Source organism: Tachyglossus aculeatus, chromosome 14 (assembly GCF_015852505.1).
Source record: "Tachyglossus aculeatus isolate mTacAcu1 chromosome 14, mTacAcu1.pri, whole genome shotgun sequence".
NCBI classification, from domain to species: domain Eukaryota; kingdom Metazoa; phylum Chordata; class Mammalia; order Monotremata; family Tachyglossidae; genus Tachyglossus; species Tachyglossus aculeatus.
In genome coordinates, this window is record NC_052079.1 from 50,779,910 (window position 1) to 50,800,676 (window position 20,767).

The following is a 20,767-nucleotide window of genomic DNA, read 5'->3' on the forward strand; positions in this document are numbered from 1 at the left end:
CGGCCCCCGCGGCCCCCCGCACCTCCCGCGGTCGCCACCTGGGGGTCTCCGGCAGGGGGCGGGAGAGAGCGGCCCCCCGCAGCCCCCCGCACCTCCCGCGGTCACCACTCGGGGTCTCCGGCAGGGGGCGGGAGAGATTGGCCTCCGCAGCCCCCCGCACCTCCCGCGGTCGCCACCTGGGGGTCTCCGGCAGGGGGCGGGAGAGATTGGCCTCCGCAGCCCCCCGCACCTCCCGCGGTCGCCACCTGGGGGTCTCCGGCAGGGGGGCGGGAGAGAGCGGCCCCCGCGGCCCCCCGCACCTCCCGCGATCACCACGCGGGGCCTCCGGCAGGGGGCGGGAGAGAGCGGCCCCCGCGGCCCCCCGCACCTCCCGCGGTCACCACGCGGGGCCTCCGGCAGGGGGCGGGAGAGAGCGGCCTTCCTTCGGCCCCCCGCAGGGGATCCGTGTGGTTGCGGGCTCCGCCGCTAGGGGGCCCGCGGCCGGCGGGGCGGATGGTGCCCGTGTCCCGGCTTCATCCATTCATCCATCCATCCATCCATCCATCCGTCCATTCATTCATTCATTCATTTCTATAGATTGATTGATTTCTTTATTTAGAGTCCCGCTCCCGCCGCCCCCGCCGCCGGTCGCCGCCGGTCCTGCCGGCCCCTTTGCCCGCTCCATCCCCCCCAGCCGCCGGCGGCGGGGGCGGCGGCGGGCTGAGCCCCGGGACCCCCCGGGACCCCCGGGCCCCCCGGCGGAGGGAGGGAGGGTTCCGGAGGGGGGGGCGTCGGGGTCCGTCCCGGGATGGGGGGAGGGGCCGCGGCGGCCGCCTGCAGAAGCAGCAGCAGCAGCGGGAGGAGCCGTCGCCGCCGCCGCCTTAGCGGGAGCAGCAGCGGGAGGAGGAGGAGGAGGAGGAGGAGGAGGAGGAGGAGCAGCGGGAGGAGGAGGAGGAGGAGGAGGAGGAGCAGCGGGAGGAGGAGCAGCGGGAGGCTCGGCCGGGCCGGGGCCCGACCCCCGACCCCCGACCCCCGACGCCCGGGACCGGGACCGGGACCGGGACCGGGACCGGCCTCAGCCGCGGCCCAAGGACATGGGTGAGTCACCCAGACCGACCGCCCCCCCCGCACACACACACACACACACCCCGCACGCACACACACACACACACCCCCCGCACGCACACACACACACACACCCCCGCACACACACACACACACACACACACACACACACAGACCCGCGCTCACACCCCCCCCCCCCCCGCGCTCACACACCGCGCACGGGCCGGGGCCCGGCCTCCCCCGCCGCCGCCCAGACACACCTCCAGCCCTGCATCCCTCCAGCCCTGCATCCCTCCTGCCCTGCAGCCCTCCAGCCCTGCAGCCCTCCATCCCCCCATCTCCCCTCCATCCCCCCAGATCTCCATCCCCCCTCCATCCCTCCATCCCCTCCTGCATCCCTCCGTCCCGACCTCCCTCTCTCCCTCCCTTCCTCCCTTCATCTCTCCATCCCTCCCTCCATCCCCCATCCCTCCATCCCTCCATCCCTCCCCCATCAGTCCATCCCTCCCCCATCCCTCCATCCCTCCCTCCATCCCTCCCTCCATCCCTCCATCTCCCCCGCCATCCCTCCCTCCATCCCCCCCTTTCCCTCCCTGCCTCCATCCATCCCTCCCTCCATCCCCCCTCTTTCCCTCCCTGCCTCCATCCCTCCCTCCCTCCATCCCTGAATCCCCCCGTCCCTCCCCCGCCCCCCAACCTCTGCCCGGGCCCCGGCCCCCCTGACCACCCCCTCCGCTCTCCTGGCCAGAGCCCCGCGTCCATTCCCCTCCCCCCTCCGCCCCCGGCAGATTTTGGGGTGAGGGGCTGAGCAGAGGGACGTCCTCGGGGTAATCTCTCTTCTGGGGGTGCAGGAAAGGAGGACAGAGGGCTGGGCCACACTGGGGCCGCCCGCCGGGGGAGACCCCCACCCCACCCCACCCCAATCTCTTCCTTTTTCCCCTTCCCGCGGGGGTGGGGGGGAAGGGGCTGGAACCCCCCCCCCCCAAAACCTCCTCCCCATTAGCTGCTCCGACCACCCTCCCGGGGGTGGGGGGCTGTTCCTGGGGGAGACCCCTGACCAAACCGGGAAGAAGGGGAGGCTGGTGTCGACCCTCGGGACCCTCGGGACCCCCAGGCCTGGCAAGGCGGTGAAGCAGCAGCAGCAGCAAGGCCCGAGGGCCCCACACCTGCAGGGCTGCCAAGCCTGCAGCATCCCACGAGGGGCCAGGGGACCGGGGGAGGACAGGAGGACAGGAGGAGGGTCTCCGGGGAAACTGGAGACCCCCAACACCTTCACACCTTCCCCCATCCTCTTGCCCCTCACTGCTTCCTCCGCTTTCCGGGAGAGAGCGAGTGGTGAACCCCAGGCCTGGAGCCAGTGGGGTGAGGGGCAGTGACAGGGACTCATTTGTTGTATATCTACATTTACATGCGTATATATGCATATATATATATATATATATATATATATAGTTGTTCTGTAACAGGCTGTGTGTTTGTGTGCATGTGTGCGTATGACTCCCGGCGTCGCGAGAGCGAGGTTTGGGGTTAAAAGCTCATGAAGTAGGGGACCCGATGAGAGCATGCACGGGCTGGGGCTTGCTGGGGTTGGGCAGGGGGCCCTCATAATCCAAAGGCTGGCCAGTGAAGGGAAGACCCCTTCCCCACCGCCCCCCACCTGGACAAGGGGACGGGGGAGAGCCCAGAGGGGAGCGCAAGGTGCCCAGAACCATCTTGGAAACGGATGTGATCCAGGAGGGCGGGCCACCATCATCATCATCAATCATCAATCGTATTTATTGAGCGCTTACTATGTGCAGAGCACTGTACTAAGCGCTTGGGAAGTACAAATTGGCAACATCTAGAGACAGTCCCTACCCAACAGTGGGCTCACAGTCTAAAAGGGGGAGACAGAGAACAAATCCAAACATACTAACAAAATAAAATAAACAGGATAGATATGGACAAGTAAAATAAATAAATAGAGTAATAACTATGTACAACCATATATCCATATATACAGGTGCTGTGGGGAAGGGAAGGAGGTAAGATGGGGGGGATGGAGAGGGGGACGAGGGGGAGAGGAAGGAAGGGGCTCCCCTCCTCCAACCATCCTGGGCAGTCCGACCCCGGTGGGCCTCTGGTCTGACCCGCTATATCACTGCTCGTGGCCTCATCTATTCATTCATTCAATCGTATCTATTGAGCGCTTACTGTGTGCAGGGCATCTAGACAGCCACGGGTCTCTTCCCCCCTTCCACCCACCCCCCACATAACCATCCCAACCCTCCTCAGGAATAAGACCCCGGGGAAGGGATGAACTGTCCTCTTCCCGGAGGATGATACTTGCTGCTACTTGAGGATGAGGATGATGGCATTTGTTACGCACTTACTATGTTCAAAGCACTGTTCTAAGCGCTGGGGGGGATCCAAGGTGATCAGGTTGTCCCAGTCTTAATCCCCATTTTACAGTGAGGGAATTGAGGCTCAGAGAAGTTAAGTGACTGGCCCAAGGTCACACGGCTGACAAGTGGCGGAGCCGGGGTTTGAACCCATGACTCTGACTCCAAAGCCCGGGCTCTTTCCACTGAGCCACGCTGCTTCTCAACCCTAGAGGTGGCTGCCACCAGTCAGTCAGTCAGTCAGATGTATCCCTTCAAGGCCCTGCTGAGAGCTCACCTCCTCCAGGAGGCCTTCCCAGACTGAGCCCCTTCCTTCCTCTCCCCCTCGTCCCCCTCTCCATCCCCCCATCTTACCTTCTTCCCTTCCCCACAGCACCTGTATATATGTATATATGTTTGTACATATTTATTACTCTATTTATTTTACTTGTACATATCTATTCTATTTATTTTATTTTGTTAGTATGTTTGGTTTTGTTCTCTGTCTCCCCCTTTTAGACTGTGAGCCCAATGTTGGGTAGGGACTGTCTCTATATGTTGCCAATTTGTACTTCCCAAGCGCTTAGCTCTGCACATAGTAAGCGCTCAATAAATACGATTGATGATGATGATGATGATGTATTTATTGAGAGCCTACTGTGTGTGGAGCACTTGGCGCTTGGGAGAGTCCGGTATAACCACCACGTCCAGGCCCTGAGGTCATTCTCGCCTGTCCCACTGTCGACCCCTGGCCCGCGTCCTTTCCCTGGCCTGGAATGCCCTCCTTCCCTCTGCACATCCGCCAAGCTAGTTCTCTTCCTCCCTTCAAAGCCCTACTGAGAGCTCACCTCCTCCAGGAGGCCTTCCCACACTGAGCCCCCTTTTTCCTCTCCTCCTCCCCATCCCCCAGTCCCACCTCCTTCCCCTCCCCACAGCACCCGTATATATGCTTGTACAGATTTATTGCTCTATTTATTTTACTTGTACGTATTTACTGTTCTATTTATTTTGTTAATGATGTGCATCTAGCTTTATTTCTATTTATTCTGATGACACCTTTCCACATGTTTTGTTTTCTTGTCTGTCTCCCCCTTCTAGACTGTGAGGCCGTTGTTGGGTAGGGACCGTCTCTATATGTTGCCAACTTTTACTTCCCAAGCGCTTAGTACGGTGCTCTGCACACAGTAAGCGCTCAATAAATGCGATTGATTGAATGAATAAATGAATGAATGAATGAATGAATGAATGAATTATCCCTCCTCTGGGGGCTGAGCGGAGCCAGTAAACCCCAACCATCCCTCCCGCCTAGGAACTTACCCTCGGAAATGGTTGATGCCAGCGTGCTCAGTTGTAGAAAATTGACCCCAGGAGATGCCACTTTAACAATTAGGCACAAGAGGCAGCTCCTCTAGGCCCTCTCCCTCCGAGGAGGGAGACTGTGAGCCCACTGTTGAGTAGGGACTGTCTCTATATGTTGCCAACTTGTACTTCCCAAGTGCTTAGTACAGTGCTTTGCACACAATAAGCGCTCAATAAATACGATTGACTGACTGATTGATTGATTGAGGGGCACCGGGGACCGCCCCCCTCTCCCGGGCATACTGACGTCTTTCCCCACCTTTACCCATCCCGCAGGCCCGGCCTTGTGCAAAAAATATCCCCAAACGGTCTTGGGGAAGAGGAAAGGCAGGCTCTGGAGAAGGTGGGAAGCGGCCCGGCATCTCGGTGTGCAAAAAGCGTTTTACTCCGAGACGCCTGTGAGTATCCTGCTCTGGTTGCAAAGACGCAGGGGCCTTCAGGGGCTCAGAAGGGAGTGGATGGACGGTGAACCCCAGTCATCATCATCATCATCAATCGTATTTATTGAGCACTTACCATGTACAGAGCACTGTACTAAGTGCTTGGGAAGTACAAACTGGCAACATATAAAGACAGTCCCTACCCATCAGTGGGCTCACAGTCTAAAAGGGGAAGACAGAGAACTAAATCAAACATACTAACAAAATAAAATAAATAGAATAGATATGTACAAGTAAAATAAATAGAGTAATAAATATGCACAAACATATATACATATATACAGGTGCTGTGGGGAAGGGAAGGAGGTAAGACAGGGGGGATGGAGATGGGGACGAGGGGGAGAGGAAGGAAGGGGCTCAGTGTGGGAAGGCCTCCTGGAGGAGGTGAGCTCTCAGTAGGGCCTTGAAGGGAGGAAGAGAGCTAGCTTGGCGGATGGGCAGAGGGAGCAGGGCATTCCAGGCCCAGGGGAGGACGTGGGCGGGGGGTCGATGGCGGGACAGGCGAGAACGAGGCCTAACGGTGAGGAGATTAGCGGCGGAGGAGCGGAGGGTGCGGGCTGGGCTGGAGAAGGACAGAAGGGAGGTGAGGTAGGAGGGGGCGAGGGGATGGATGGACAGCCTTGAAGCCCAGGGTGAGGAGAACCCCAATCCAGCGTGTTCCTGAGCTCTGGAGATGATATTGAGTAAGGGTACGCTTAGTGCAGTGCTTTGCACGCAGTAGGAGCTCAGCGAATTATATTGGAGGTGTGCAGGACAGCAGGTCAGGAAACCCTCCGGGCCAGGGGAGGTTCGGAGTCCTGGCGGGGGCAGGGGTTGCCCAGGGCGTGAGAGAGGTTGTGCTGATGCAAAGGTAATATGGGGTCCCCCTTTTCCTCTAGAGGGGAGGGCTTTTTTGATCCCGAGCTGCCTGCCAGCTCTATATGTTGCCAACTTGTACTTCCCAAGCACTTAGTACAGTGCTCTGCACACAGTAAGCGCTCAATAAATACGATTGATTGATTGATTGATTGGGGACGTACCTAGAGACGGACAGACCCCCGCTTATTTGTCCCGGTTGTCGACAGACCTTGATGTCGGTGTGACGGAAAGAAAGTTTTCTGGACCTTCAAGCCTTGAGAGTTCCATCCGGCGTTCCCACCCCCACTCCCTTGAATTTTGTTTCACGCTTTCATCTTTCCAGAGCGCTTTCCCACTGATGATCTTAAATTATCCTCCCAACATCCCTTTGGGTAGAAAGACGCAGTCATCATTGTGCCCGTTTTACAGATGAGGAAGGAGAGGCACTGAGAGGTTGTAGGTGATTTGGCCAGAGTCCTTCGGGAAAGCAGATCAAAGTCAGGAGTGATAGTAACGATGGTAAGAGTGGTATTTGTTAAGTACTACGTGCCAAGCACTGTACTAAGCGCTGGGGTAGAATCATGTTTGTACGTATTTATTACTCTATTTATCTTATTTGTACATATTCATTCTACTTATTTTAATTTGTTAATATGTTTTGTTTTGTTCTCTGTCTCCCCCTTCTAGACTGTGAGCCCACTGTTGGGTAGGGACCATCTCTATATGTTGCCAACTTGTACTTTCCAAGCGATTAGTACAGTGCTCAGCGCACAGTAAGCGCTCAATAAATACGATTGAATGAATGAATCAAGAAAATCAGGTCAGGCCCAGTCCCTGTTTCACATGGGGCTCCCAGTCCAAGTAAGACTGGGGCGGGTGTTGGGGTGGTGGGGGGCAAACGGTATCTTCTACCCTCCTCCTCACTGCAAACGCAAACATGGTCAGGGGCCCAGCTGTGTGTGGTGGAATCCAAGATGGTGTCCCCGTTCATTCATTCATTCAGTTGCATTTATTATTATTATTAATAATAATAATAATAATGATGATGATGGCATTTATTAAGCACTTACTATGGCAAAGCACTGTTCTAAGCGCTGGGGAGTTCACAAGGTCATCAGGTTGTCCCACGTGGGGCTCACAGTCTTAATCCCCATTTTACAGGTGAGGGAACTGAGGCCCAGAGAAGTGAAGTGACTTGCCCAAAGTCACAGAGCTGACAAGTGGCGGAGCCGGGATTCGAACCCCTGACCTCTGACTCCAAAGCCCGGGCTCTTTCCACTGAGCCACGCAGTGCTTTATTGAGCGCTTACTGTGTGCAGAGCACTGTACTAAGCACTTGGGAAGACCAAGTCGGCAACTTTCATTCATTCATTCAGTCGTACTTATTGAGCGCTTACTGTGTGCGGAGCACTGTACTAAGCACTTGGGAAGTACAAGTTGGAAACATATAGAGACGGCCCCTACCCAACAACGAGCTCACAGTCTAGAGGGGGAGACAGACATTAATACAAATGGAATAAACAATCAATTACAGATAGATATAGATAGATACATATGTGCTGTGGGGAGTCATTCATTCAGTCGTATTTATTGAGTGCTTACTGTGTGCGGAGCACTGTACTAAGCGCTTGGGAAGTACAAGTTGGAAACATATAGAGACGGTCCCTACCCAACAACGAGCTCACGGTCTAGAGGGGGAGACGGACATCAATACAAATAGAATAAACAATCAATTACAGATAGATATAGATAGATACATATGTGCTGTGGGGAGTCATTCATTCAGTCGTATTTATTGAGCGCTTACTGTGTGCGGAGCACTGTACTAAGCGCTTGGGAAGTACAAGTTGGAAACATATAGAGACGGTCCCTACCCAACAACGAGCTCACGGTCTAGAGGGGGAGACAGACATCAATACAAATAGATAAAACAATCAATTACAGATAGATACATATGTGCTGTGGGGAGTCATTCATTCAGTCGTATTTATTGAGCGCTTACTTAATGGCTGCGTGGCTCTCAACCCTGTTTTCATCCCCACCGCCACCACCAAGTACTCTTCCGCATCCAGTCCTCCGTTGGATGCTGAGAAGCAGCGTGGCTCAGTGGAAAGAGCCCGAGCTTTGGAGTCAGAGGTCATGGGTTCAAACCCCGGCTCTGCCAACTGTCAGCTGGGTGACTTTGGGTAAGTCGCTTCACTTCTCTGGGCAACGTATAGAGACGGTCCCTACCCAACAACGGGCTCACAGTCTAGAGCGCTTCCCCTCCCCAGCACCCCAGGAGTCAGAGGTCGCCTCCGGGGACCCCGGGAGTCAGAGGTCGGCCGTGGTGACCGTACCATCATCATCATCATCATCATCATCATCATCAATCGTATTTATTGAGCGCTTACTATGTGCAGAGCACTGTACTAAGCGCTTGGGAAGTACAAATTGGCAACATATAGAGACAGTCCCTACCCAACAGTGGGCTCACAGTCTAAAGGAGAGCAGTTTATTTTGATCCCTAAAGATATACGACTGCTGAAGGAGCTGCCCTAATGCAAGAGGGACTGTAAGCTCTCTGTGGGCAGGGAATGTGTCTTTTTATTGTTATACTGTAGTCTCCCCAGCGCTTATTAATAATAATAATAGCAATGACTTTTATTAAGCGCTTACTACATGCACAGCGGTGTTCTGAGCGCTGGGAAGGTTACAAGGTGATCAGGTTGTCCCACAGGGGCTCACAGTCTTCATTTTCCAGATGAGGCCCAGAGAAGTGAAGTGACTTGCCCAAAGTCACACAGCTGACAATCGGCAGAGCCGGGATTTGAACCCATGACCGCGCTCTTTCCACTGAGCCACGCTGCTTCTGTTATTCTTAGTACAGTGCTTTGCACACAGTTAGCGCTCAGTAAATTCAAGTGAGTGAGTGAGAGTCGGCTGTGGTGACCCTGGGGGTCAGAGGTCGGTCATTGGAGGCCTTCCCAGACTGAGCCCCTTCCTTCCTCTCCCCCTCGTCCCCCCTCCATCCCCCCCATCTTACCTCCTTCCCTTCCCCACAGCACCTGGAGGAGGTGAGCTCTCAGCAGGGCCTTGAAGGGAGGAAGAGAGCTAGCTTGGCGGATGGGCAGAGGGAGCAGGGCATTCCAGGCCCGGGGGATGACGTGGGCCGGGGGTTGATGGCGGGACAGGCGAGAACGAGGTACGCTGAGGAGAACGAGGTACGGTGACATATAGTACTTCACTTCTCGGTGCCTCAGTTACCTCACCTGTAAAATGGGGATTGAGACTGTGAGCCCCACGTGGGACAAACTGATTACCCTGGATCCACCCCAGCGCTTAGAACAGTGCTCGGCACATAGTAAGCGCTTAACAAATACCAACATTATGATTATTTTTATTATTATTCCCCGCCTTCGCTCCCACAACCCACACCCTTTCTCCCACTTGGAATGCCTTCCTCCGTCGTCTTCCTACTTGCCCTCACAATTTCATGGGTGGATTTTTGCTGTGAGTCTCCCATTTTGGTTGTGTCTCGAGGAGAATGACCATGTTGATTTAATAATAATAATAATAGCGGTATTTATTAAGCACTTACTGTGTGCCAAGCACTGTACTAAGTGCTGGGTTTCTCCTTTCGTATGTCCCCCCAGTGCCCGGGATGCCTCTTTAGCCAGACAAAATTCCGAGTTTGATGAGGAGGGAGCGAAAGGAGGTAGCCTTCCCCTAAGCCCTGCCCCACCAACCCTTTTTATGTTATTCTTTAAGCGCTTACTATATGTCTGGCACTGTACTAAGCGCTGGGGTAGAGACAAGGTACTCAAGTTAGATATAGCCCATGTCCTACATGGAGCTCACAGTCTTAATCCCCATTTTACAAATGATGGAACTGAGGCAAAGAGAATGGAAGTAACTTGCTCAAGGTCAAACAGCAGACAAGTGACATGTCCTAGTGGATAAAGCCCAAGCCTGGGAGTTAGAAGGTCATGGGTTCTAATCCAAGCTCTACCACTTATCAGCTGTGTGACCTTGGGCTAGTCACTTCACTTCTCTGGGCCTCAGTTACCTCATCTGTAAACTGGGGATTGAGACTGTGAGCTCCACTTGGACAGGGACCGCGTCCAACCCAAGTTGCTTGTATCCACCTCGGCACTTATACAGTGCCTGGCACATAGTAAGCGCTTAACAAATACCATCAGAGAAGCAGCGTGGCTCAGTGGAAAGAACCTGGGCTTGGGAGTCAGAGGTCATGGGTTCAAATCCCAGCTCCTCCAATTGCCAGCTGTGTGACTTTGGGCAAATCACTTCACTTCTCTTAGTTCCCTCAACTGTAAAATGGGGATGAAGACTGTGAGCCCCCCGTGGGACAACCTGATCACCTTGTATCCTCCCCAGCGCTTAGAACAGCGCTTGGCACATAGTAAGTGCTTAACAAATGCTATCATTATTATTATTATTATTCTCTGTGCCTCAGTGACCTCATCTGTAAAATGGGGATGAAGACTGTGAGCCCCCCGTGGGACAACCTGATCACCTTGTAACCTCCCCCGTGCTTAGAACAGTGCTTTGCACATAGTAAGCGCTTAACAAATGCTATCATTATTATTATTCTCTGTGCCTCAGTGACCTCATCTGTAAAATGGGGATGAAGACTGTGAGCCCCCCGTGGGACAACCTGATCACCTTGTAACCTCCCCCGCGCTTAGAACAGTGCTTGGCACATAGTAAGCGCTTAACAAATGCTATCATTATTATTATTCTCTGTGCCTCAGTGACCTCATCTGTAAAATGGGGGTGAAGACTGTGAGCCCCCCGTGGGACAACCTGATCACCTTGTAACCTCCCCTGCGCTTAGAACAGTGCTTTGCACATAGTAAGCACTTAACAAATGCTATCATTATTATTATTATTATTCTCTGTGCCTCAGTGACCTCATCTGTAAAATGGGGATGAAGACTGTGAGCCCCCCGTGGGACAACCTGATCACCTTGTAACCTCCCCCGTGCTTAGAACAGTGCTTTGCACATAGTAAGTGCTTAACAAATGCTATCATTATTATTATTCTCTGTGCCTCAGTGACCTCATCTGTAAAATGGGGATGAAGACTGTGAGCCCCCCGTGGGACAACCTGATCACCTTGTAACCTCCCCAGTGCTTAGAACAGTGCTTTGCACATAGTAAGTGCTTAACAAATGCTATCATTATTATTATTCTCTGTGCCTCAGTGACCTCATCTGTAAAATGGGGATGAAGACTGTGAGCCCCCTGTGGGACAATCTGATCACCTTGTAAACTCCCCCGCGCTTAGAACAGTGCATTGCACATAGTAAGCGCTTAACAAATGCTATCATTGTTATTATTATTATTCTCTGTGCCTCAGTGACCTCATATGTAAAATGGGGATGAAGACTGTGAGCCCCCCGTGGGACAACCTGATCACCTTGTAACCTCCCCCGCACTTAGAACAGTGCTTTGCACATAGTAAGCGCTTAACAAATGCTATCATTATTATTATTCTCTATGCCTCAGTGACCTCATCTGTAAAATGGGGGTGAAGACTGTGAGCCCCCCGTGGGACAACCTGATCACCTTGTAACCTCCCCTGCGCTTAGAACAGTGCTTTGCACATAGTAAGCACTTAACAAATGCTATCATTATTATTATTATTATTCTCTGTGCCTCAGTGACCTCATCTGTAAAATGGGGATGAAGACTGTGAGCCCCCCGTGGGACAACCTGATCACCTTGTAACCTCCCCCGCGCTTAGAACAGTGCTTGGCACATAGTAAGCGCTTAACAAATGCTATCATTATTATTATTCTCTGTGCCTCAGTGACCTCATCTGTAAAATGGGGATGAAGACTGTGAGCCCCCCGTGGGACAACCTGATCACCTTGTAACCTCCCCAGTGCTTAGAACAGTGCTTTGCACATAGTATGTGCTTAATAAATGCTATCATTATTATTATAATTATAATTACTATTATTATTATAATTAGAATACAGGTCTTTCTGACTCCTGAGCCCGAGCTCTACCCATTAGGCCACACCGCTTCAGCTCCTCACAGCCCGGCTCTGGTCTTGACTCTGATGGGGCCCGGAGAGGAGAGCCCCTTCAGCCCCTAAGGACTTTCCAACCAGAGGGCCTGGAATACTATTGGGACTTCCCAGTCCCGTAGGGAGGATGAGGCCAACCTGATTCCTTGTTTGCTTTAAATAAGTGTAGGGGCTCTTGAATCTAAAAAGTGGGTTTTTTTTCCCATTCAGAGTTTGCCGTGACCCGGTACCTGAAGTTTTAGTTCTCCATTCTGAGTCAGTCAGCCGTTTCCCTCCTCTCCCTCAACCACCAATCAGGGCTGGGGGTTTCCAGGATTTCGGGTCCGGTACTGGGAAGCAGAAGGACGTGGGAGTCAGAAGGCCTGGGTTCTAATCCTGGCACAGCCACTTCTTTGCTCTATGACCTTGTGCAAGTCACTTTACTTCTCTGTGCTGGCATTTCCTCATCTGTAAAAATGGAGATCATCATCATCATCAATCGTATTTATTGAGCGCATACTATGTGCAGAGCACTGTACTAAGCACTTGGGAAGTACAAATTGGCAACATATAGAGACAGTCCCTACCCAACAGGGGGCTCACAGGCTAAAAGGGGGAGACAGAGAACAAAACCAAACATACTAACAAAATAGATATAAGATACCTTGTTCCCTCCCACTTAGACCGTGAGAGCCCCAAATGGGTCAGGGACTGTGTCCGATCTGATTGCCCTACGTGGGACAACCTGATGACCTTGTGTCTCCCCCAGCGCTTAGAGGAGTGCTTGGCACAAAGTAAGTGCTTAATAAATGCCATTTAAAAAAGATAAACGACACAAAGAACCCATCCGTGGGCCTGTCCGGGCTCCTTTTCTTCCCCACAGCACCTGTATATATGTTTGTACATATTTATTACTCTATTTATTTTACTTGTACATGTTCTATTTATTTTATTTTGTTCACATGTTTTGTTTTGTTCTCTGTCTCCCCCGTCTAGACTGTGAGCCCACTGTTGGGTAGGGACCGTCTCTATACGTTGCCAACTTGTACTTCCCAAGCGCTTAGTACAGTGCTCCGCACACAGTAAGCGCTCAATAAATACGATTGAATGAATGAATTATATTGTATCTATCCCAGTGCTCTGCTCAGTATTCATTCATTCGATCGTATTTATTGAGCGCTCACAGTGTCCTAAGCGCTTCGAAAGTACTTAGCATAGAGTAAGCCCTTAACAAATACCACCCAGTAAGTGCTTAACAAATACCCAGTCAGCCAGTCATTTGTATTTATTGAGCGCTTACTGTGTGCAGAGCACTGTGCTAAGCGCTCGGGAGAGGACAATCCCACAAGAAACAGACACATTACCTGCCCACAAGGTTATTTTGTTAATGATGTGCATCTCGCTTTGTTTCTATTTATTCTGATGACTTGACACCTGTCCACAGGTTTTGTTTTGTTGTCTGTCTCCCCCTTCTAGACTGTGAGCCCGTTGTTGGGGAGGGACCGTCTCTCTGTGTTGCCGACTTGTACTTCCCAAGCGCTAAGTACAGTGCTCTGCGCACAGTAAGCGCTCAATAAATACGATTGAATGAATGAACGAATGAGCTTACAGTCTAGAGCTGGGGGGAGACAGACATTAATATAAATAAATAAATTACAGTTATGCACGTAAGTACTGAGTACTGAGTCTTCTAGACTGTGAGCCCACTCTTCTAGACTGCGAGCCCACTGTTGGGTAGGGACCGTCTCTATATGTTGCCAACTTGTGCTTCCCAAGTGCTTAGTACAGTGCTCTGCACACAGTAAGAGCTCAATGAATACGATTGAATGAATGAATGAATACTGAGAGGGAGTGGGAGGAGGGGTTACCATTATCATTATTAGCACCAATTGGCATTATTAGTATTATGATCCAAGGACGCTTGTTGTCTGTCTCCCCCTTCTAGACTGTGAGCCCACCGTTGGGTAGGGACCATCTCTATATGTTGCCAACTTATACTTCCCAAGCGCTTAGTACAGTGCTCTGCACACAGTAAGCGCTCAATAAATACGATTGATTGATTGATTGATTGATTGATTGATTGAGAGGCAAGAGGAGAGGAGCAGAGACCCTTTCTCCTTGCCCCTAACTTCCTCTGGCCCGATAGCAGTTTGCGTGCTCAGAGTTATTTATTTGTATATAGAATTTGCGTCTCCCCCTCTAGACTGGGATCTCATATTGGGTAGGGAATGTGTGTTTTTATTGTTGTTGTAGTGTACTCTCCCAAGCACTTAGTACCGTGCTCCGCAGACAGTAAGCGCTGAGTAAATTCATTCATTCATTTATTCAATCGTATTTATTGAGCGCTTACTGTGTGCAGAGCGCTTGGGAAGTACAAGTTGGCAACATATAGGGACGGTCCCTACCCAACAGCGGGCTCACAGTCTAGAAGGGGGAGACAGAGAACAAAACAAAACGTATTAACAAAATAAAATAAATAGAATAAATATGTACAAATAAAATAAAGAAATCGAGTAATAAATACATACAAACATATATGATTGAGTGAATGAATGGCCCAGCTGGTTTTGCTCAGCAGATAGGGCTCCCACAGCAAACTGCAGCCTTCTGGTCTCCGGGTTGGACCGTGGAGTTGGCCAGGACCAGCCTCGCCTCTCCAGTGTCCCAGCCCCGAAGTTTTTTCGCTTTGTTTTTGGTTTTTATTTAATGGTATTTGCTGCATGGCTCAGTGGAAAAAGCGTGGGCTTGGGAGCCAGAGGTCATGGGTTTGAATCCCGGCTCCACCTCCTGTCAGCTGTGTGACCTTGGGCTTGCACTTAATTTCTCTGTGCCTCAGTTACCTCATCTGTAAAAAAAATGGGGATTAAGACTGTGAACCCCCCGTGGGACAACCTGATCACCTTGTAACCTCCCCAGCGCTTAGAACAGTGCTTTGCACATAGTAAGCGCTTAATAAATGCCATTATTATTATTATTATTATTATTATTATTATTGTATCCCCCAGTGCTTAGAACGGTGCTATGCGCATAGTAAGCGCTTAATAAATGCCATTATTATTATTATTATTATTATTGTATCTCCCAGCGCTTTGAACGGTGCTTTGCACGTAGTAAGCACTTAACAAATACCAGTATTATTATTATTATTATTATTATTATTATTATTATTACTATTATGTGCCAGACCCTGTGCTAAGTGCTGGGGTGGATTACAAGTTGATCAGATTGGACGGGTAGGGACCATCTCTATATGTTGCCAACTTGTACTTCCCAAGTGCTTAGTACAGTGCTCTGCACACAGTAAGTGCTCAATAAATACGATTGAATAAATTGAATGAATGAATGACACAGTCCGTGTCCCGCGTGGGTCTCACGGTCCTAAAGCCCATTCTTCAGATGAGATAACTAAGGCACAGAGAAGTGAAGTGATTTGCCCATGGTCCCACAGCAGACAAACGTCAGAGTCGGGATTAGAACCCAGGTCCTAATGACTCCCGGCCTGTGGACCATCCACTAGGCCATGCTGCTTCTCAACTCTTGACTGTAAGCTTGTTGTGGGCAGGGAATGTGTCTACCAGGTCTGATATATTGTACTCTCCCAAGCGCTTAGTACAATGCTCTGCACACAGTAGGTGGTCAATAAATACGATTGATTGATTGGAAGGCCCTGGCAGGGCCAGGATTATTACTATCCCTTCTAGACTGTGATCCCGTTGTTGGGTAGGGATTGTCTCTATCTGTTGCTGAATTGTACTTTCTAAGCGTTTAGTACAGTGCTCTGCACACAGTAAGCGTGGCTCAGTGGAAAGAGCCCGGGCTTTGGAGTCAGAGGTCATGGGGTCGAATCCTGGCTCTGCCAATTGTCAGCTGTGTGACTTTGGGCAAGTGACTTCACTTCTCTGTGCCTCAGTTCCCTCATCTGGAAAATGGGGATTAAGACTGTGAGCCCCCTGTGGGACAACCTGATCACCTTGCAACCTCTCCAGCACTTAAAACAGTGCTTTGCACATAGTAAGCGCTTAATAAATGCCATTAAAAATAAATAAATATGATCGAATGAATTTAATGAGTGAATTATTATCACCATCATTATTGTTAATAGTGATGATAATAATTGTGGTATTTGTTAAACACTGTGTGCCAAGCACTGTTCCCAGCACTGGGGTAGATACAAGGGAATCGAGTTGGACACAGTCCCTGTCCCACATAGGGCTCACAGTCTTAATCCCCATTTTACAGATGAGGTAACTGAGACCTAAAAGAGTGAAATGATTGCCCCAAGATCACACAGCAGACAAGTGGCAGAGCTGGAATTAGAACCCAGATCCTCTGACCCCCAAGCCCGTGCTGTTTCCTCTAGGCCACACTGCTCCTCATAGAAGCTCTAGAAGCTCTAGACTGTGAGCTTCTAGACTGTGAGCCCACTGTTGGGTAGGGACTGTCTCTATATGTCGCCAACTTGTACTTCCCAAGCGCTTAGTACAGTGCCCTGCACACAGTAAGCGTTCAATAAATACGATTGATTGATTGACTGATTAAAAGCCAGGCGCCAACCTTCTGCTCCTTGGTTTTGGTGCCAGGGAAAGGGTCGTTGGGTAAGGACCATCTCTCTATGTTGCCGATTTGTATTCATTCATTCATTCAATCGTATTTATTGAGCGCTTACTGTGTGCAGGGCACTGTACTAAGCGCTTGGGAAGTACAAGTTGGCAACATCTAGAGACAGTCCCTACCCAACAAGTGGGCTCACAGTCTAGAAGGGGGAGACAGAGAACAAAACAAAACGTATTAACAGAATAAAATAAATAGAATAAATATGTACAAGTAAAATAAATAAATAAATAGAGTAATAAATCCGTACAAACATACATATTCATTCATTCACTCAATCGTATTTATTGAGCGCTTACTGTGTGCAGAGCACTGTACTAAGCACTTGGGAAGTCCAAATTGGCAACATATGGAGATGGTCCCTACCCATCAGCGGGCTCACGGTCTAGAAGGGGGAGACAGACAACAAAACAAAACATATTAACAGAATAAAATAAATAGAATAAATATGTACAAGGAAAATAAATAGAGTAATAAATACGTACATTATTACTACATGGGGTGGGTCGCTTCTCTGTGCTGCATTTTCCTCGTTTGTAAAATGGGGAGTAAATATCCATTGTCCCTCCCTCTTACACTGTGGGACAGGGAAAATGTCTCATCTTGGCTGCTGTATGGACCCCACCGCTCAGCACAGCGCTTGGACGAAAGGAAGCGCTCAAATACCAATATCATCATCATCAATCGTATTTATTGAGCGCTTACTGTGTGCCGAGCACTGTACTAAGCGCTTGGGAAGTACAAGTTGGCAACATATAGAGACAGTCCCTACCCAACAGTGGGCTCACAGTCTAAAAGGGGGAGACAGAGAACAAAACCAAACATACTAACAAAATAAAATAAATAGAATAGATATGTACAAGTAAAATAAATAAATAAATAGAGTAATAAATATGTACAAACATATATACATATATACAGGTGCTGTGGGGTAGGGAAGGAGGTAAGATGGGGGGATGGAGAGGGGGACGAGGGGGAGAGGAAGGAAGGGGCTCAGGATGGTAACGACTAAAGATCAAACAAACAGGCATACTATATACAGGTGCTGTGGGGAATCAATCAATCAATCAATTGTATTTATGGAGCGCTTACTGTGTGCAGAGCACTGTACTAAGCGCTTGGGAAGTACAAGTTGGCAACATATAGAGACAGTCCCTACCCAACAGTGGGCTCACAGTCTAAAAAGTGGGCTCACGGTCTAAAAGAAGGGAAGGAGGTAAGGCGGGTGGGGGGGGGGGGGATGGAGAGGGGGAGGAGGGGGCTCAGTCTGGGAAGGCCTCCTGGAGGAGGTGAGCGCTCAGTAGGGTCTTTGTCCTTCCCAAGCACTTAGTACAGTGCTCTGCACACAGTAAGCGCTCAATAAATACGATTGAGTGAATAAATATAGGAGCTGGCTTCTGGAACAGCTGGTCGACTAGGGTGCGGGGAGGGGTGACACTGGGTGTTAGTTGTCAGCCGTGCAAGGAAGACCACACATGCGGGGAGCCTTGCCCTTCTAGGGGCTCTCCCTGCCTGTGCCTGGACGTTGGCCTGCCGTATGGGCATTTGCCTCGCCATCAGGGGGGTGGGAGGGCAGGGGAGCAAAATGGCTAGCAGTGAGCCTCACTTGCAATCTCCACCTCTCTTTCCTTTGTCTGCCTCTCGGCATCTCCGTTGCCCCCCTGCTCCTCCTCCGGCCCGGGGATTATGTGGGTGGCAGAGCAGGATTCTCCGCGTGGCTTTCCCGCCCCCGAGAAGGCTCTCACACTCTCTCTCTCTCTGTCTCCCTCTCCCTTCCCTCTTCCCCCCTATGATGGCAATTTTCAGCTTCTTCTGGTCCCCAATGCCCCCCTGAGACCACCGGACCGAGCCGACAGAAGTGGCGAGATCTGGGTGATGGGGGGGAGGTTGGTGGCGAGGCCAGGGCCTATCTTCCCCCGAGCTGGCCCGCTCGGAGATGGAGTGGCCTGCTCTCAACGAGCCCTTTGTACCGGGTTGGAGCCGGTGGCCGGTGCCCAGGACGGGCAGCGGGAGGAGGAGCGGAGAAAGGCTGGTACCGAGGGTGGCCCTGGGTCGGGGGGAGTCCTGGGGGGTATCGGCTCCCCCCGTCCGGATCCAAACCGGCCCCCGTGGCCCCCTAGGCCTAGGAGGGCAGGGTCCAGGGCCTGTGCTTCCCGTCCCGGGACCACTCCCCTGCCCCCTCCACAGTGACTGGCCCCGGCAGTCCCTGGGGGCCGGATCCTCCGAGGCTGGTCGGGGGCTCCCCAAGGAACCCCTGGCCTGGCTGGGAACAATCCAGGCTGCCCCGGTTTGGGTGTGACTAGGGGGCCCTTCCCCCCTCTCTGCCCCCCAAGAGAATGCCATCTGTGGTCAAGCAGTGCCCCAAGGGCTGGGGAAATGGAAAAATTCTTTCAATTGAGCCATTGAGGTCTCCAAACAAAGCTTTGCACACATCCTATCCCCCCTCCTCGCTGCCCCACACCCCCGCACTTAGTCTGTGTCCATTGCCTGGTGGGTCAGACCCTCAGATCCTCACTCCTGCCTCTGCCCTGGGGAGGATCCATCTTTCCCTCCCCGTCACCGGCCAACCCCTGGCCGGACTGGCGGCCTCTCTCTCATCTTCATTTATAATTTCCCAGCGGTCACGACCCCGGGGAGAGCAGCCGAGGCTCCGGCTCCTCATTTCCTCCACCAGCCATCCCTGGGTCTCAGGGGGAGGCCCCGGACCCCCACCTACAGAATGGGGGTCACAAGAAGTGGACGGGAATGATGGGAAGAAGTGGGGTCCGTGCGACTCGGCCAGGGCTCCACGCGGCCGGTTGTGAGGGGCCGGGGGCTTTCTGTGGGGAATGGTGGGTGTGGGGGCCGGAGATGAGCGCGGCGGGGACCCTGGGAGAGAGGGGGGCCGTTTTCACCGTGAATACCGTGCACGTGCTTAGCGTGAAGCTGCCGGGTGGGTCGCCTGGCCTCCCGGGAGCCTTTTAGGGTGGTCATCATCATCATCATCAATCGTATTTATTGAGCGCTTACTATGTGCAGAGCACTGTACTAAGCGCTTGGGAAGTACAAATTGGCAACATATGGAGACAGTCCCTACCCAACAGTGGGCTCATCCTTGGGATGGGGGCGGCAGGTGAGGGTGAGGAGGAGGATGGGGTAAGCACGACCATCCAGCACGAAGTAGCGGCTGAAACAAGGTTGCAGGCTGATGGAGGGTGGGGCAGCAGGGCCAGAGTAGCCAAGACTACTTGGTTATTTACTTTAATGGTATTCGGTAAGCACTTACAAAGTGCCAGGCACTGTATTAAGCATTGGGGTAAATACAAGATAATCAGGTTGGACACAGTCCTATGCAGATAGGGCACACAGTCTTCATTTCCATTTTACAGATGAGGTACCTGAGGCACAGAGAATTTAAGCGACCTCCCCAATGTCACACAGCAGACACATGGCAGAATTGGGATTAGAATCCAGGTCCCTTGACCTCCAGGCCCAGTCTCTTTCCACTAGGTCAGGCTGTTCCTCCTTTCTCACCAAATTCTATACTCCTTGAGTATAGAAGAAGTGCTGCCTAGTGGTTAGAGCACGGGCCTGGGTTCTAATCCCGAGCCCGCCACTTCTCTGCGGGATGACCACAGGCAAGTCACTTCTCTGAGCCTCAGTTACCTCATCAATCAATCAATCATATTTATTGAGCACTTACTGTGTGCAGAGCACTGTACTAAGCGCTTGGGAAGTACAAGTTGGCAACATATAGAGACGGTCCCTGCCCAACAGTGGGCTCACAGTCTAGAAGGGGGAGACAGAGAACAAAACCAAACATATTAAGAAAATAAAATAAATAGAATAGATATGTACCTCATCTGTACAATCTGTAAAATGGGGATTAAGACAGTCAGTCATATTTATTGAGTGCTTAGTGTGTGCAGAGCACTGTATTAAGGGCTTGGGAGAGGACAGTAGAACAATTAACAGGTACATTCCCAGCCCACAATGAGCTTACAGTCTAGGAGACATGGACTGGGGCCAACCTGATCAGCTTGTATCCACCCTGGTGCTTAGTACAGTGCTTGGCACACAGTAAGCGCTTAACAGATGCCTTAAAAAAAATCAGAATTGC

The 20,767-nt window shown here is 51.5% G+C and overlaps 1 protein-coding gene across 1 annotated transcript in view; it reads left to right on the plus strand.

Annotated features, from left to right (window-relative positions):
• Nucleotides 1–1,006: 1,006 nt before the first annotated feature.
• Nucleotides 1,007–20,767, plus strand: part of MGAT3 (beta-1,4-mannosyl-glycoprotein 4-beta-N-acetylglucosaminyltransferase) — a 37,542-nt gene continuing 17,781 nt past the window's right edge. Inside the window, exon 1 of the mRNA XM_038756559.1 lies at nucleotides 1,007–1,077. The gene's annotated coding sequence lies outside the window, so the exon portion shown is untranslated. The remainder of the gene's footprint in view (nucleotides 1,078–20,767) is intronic.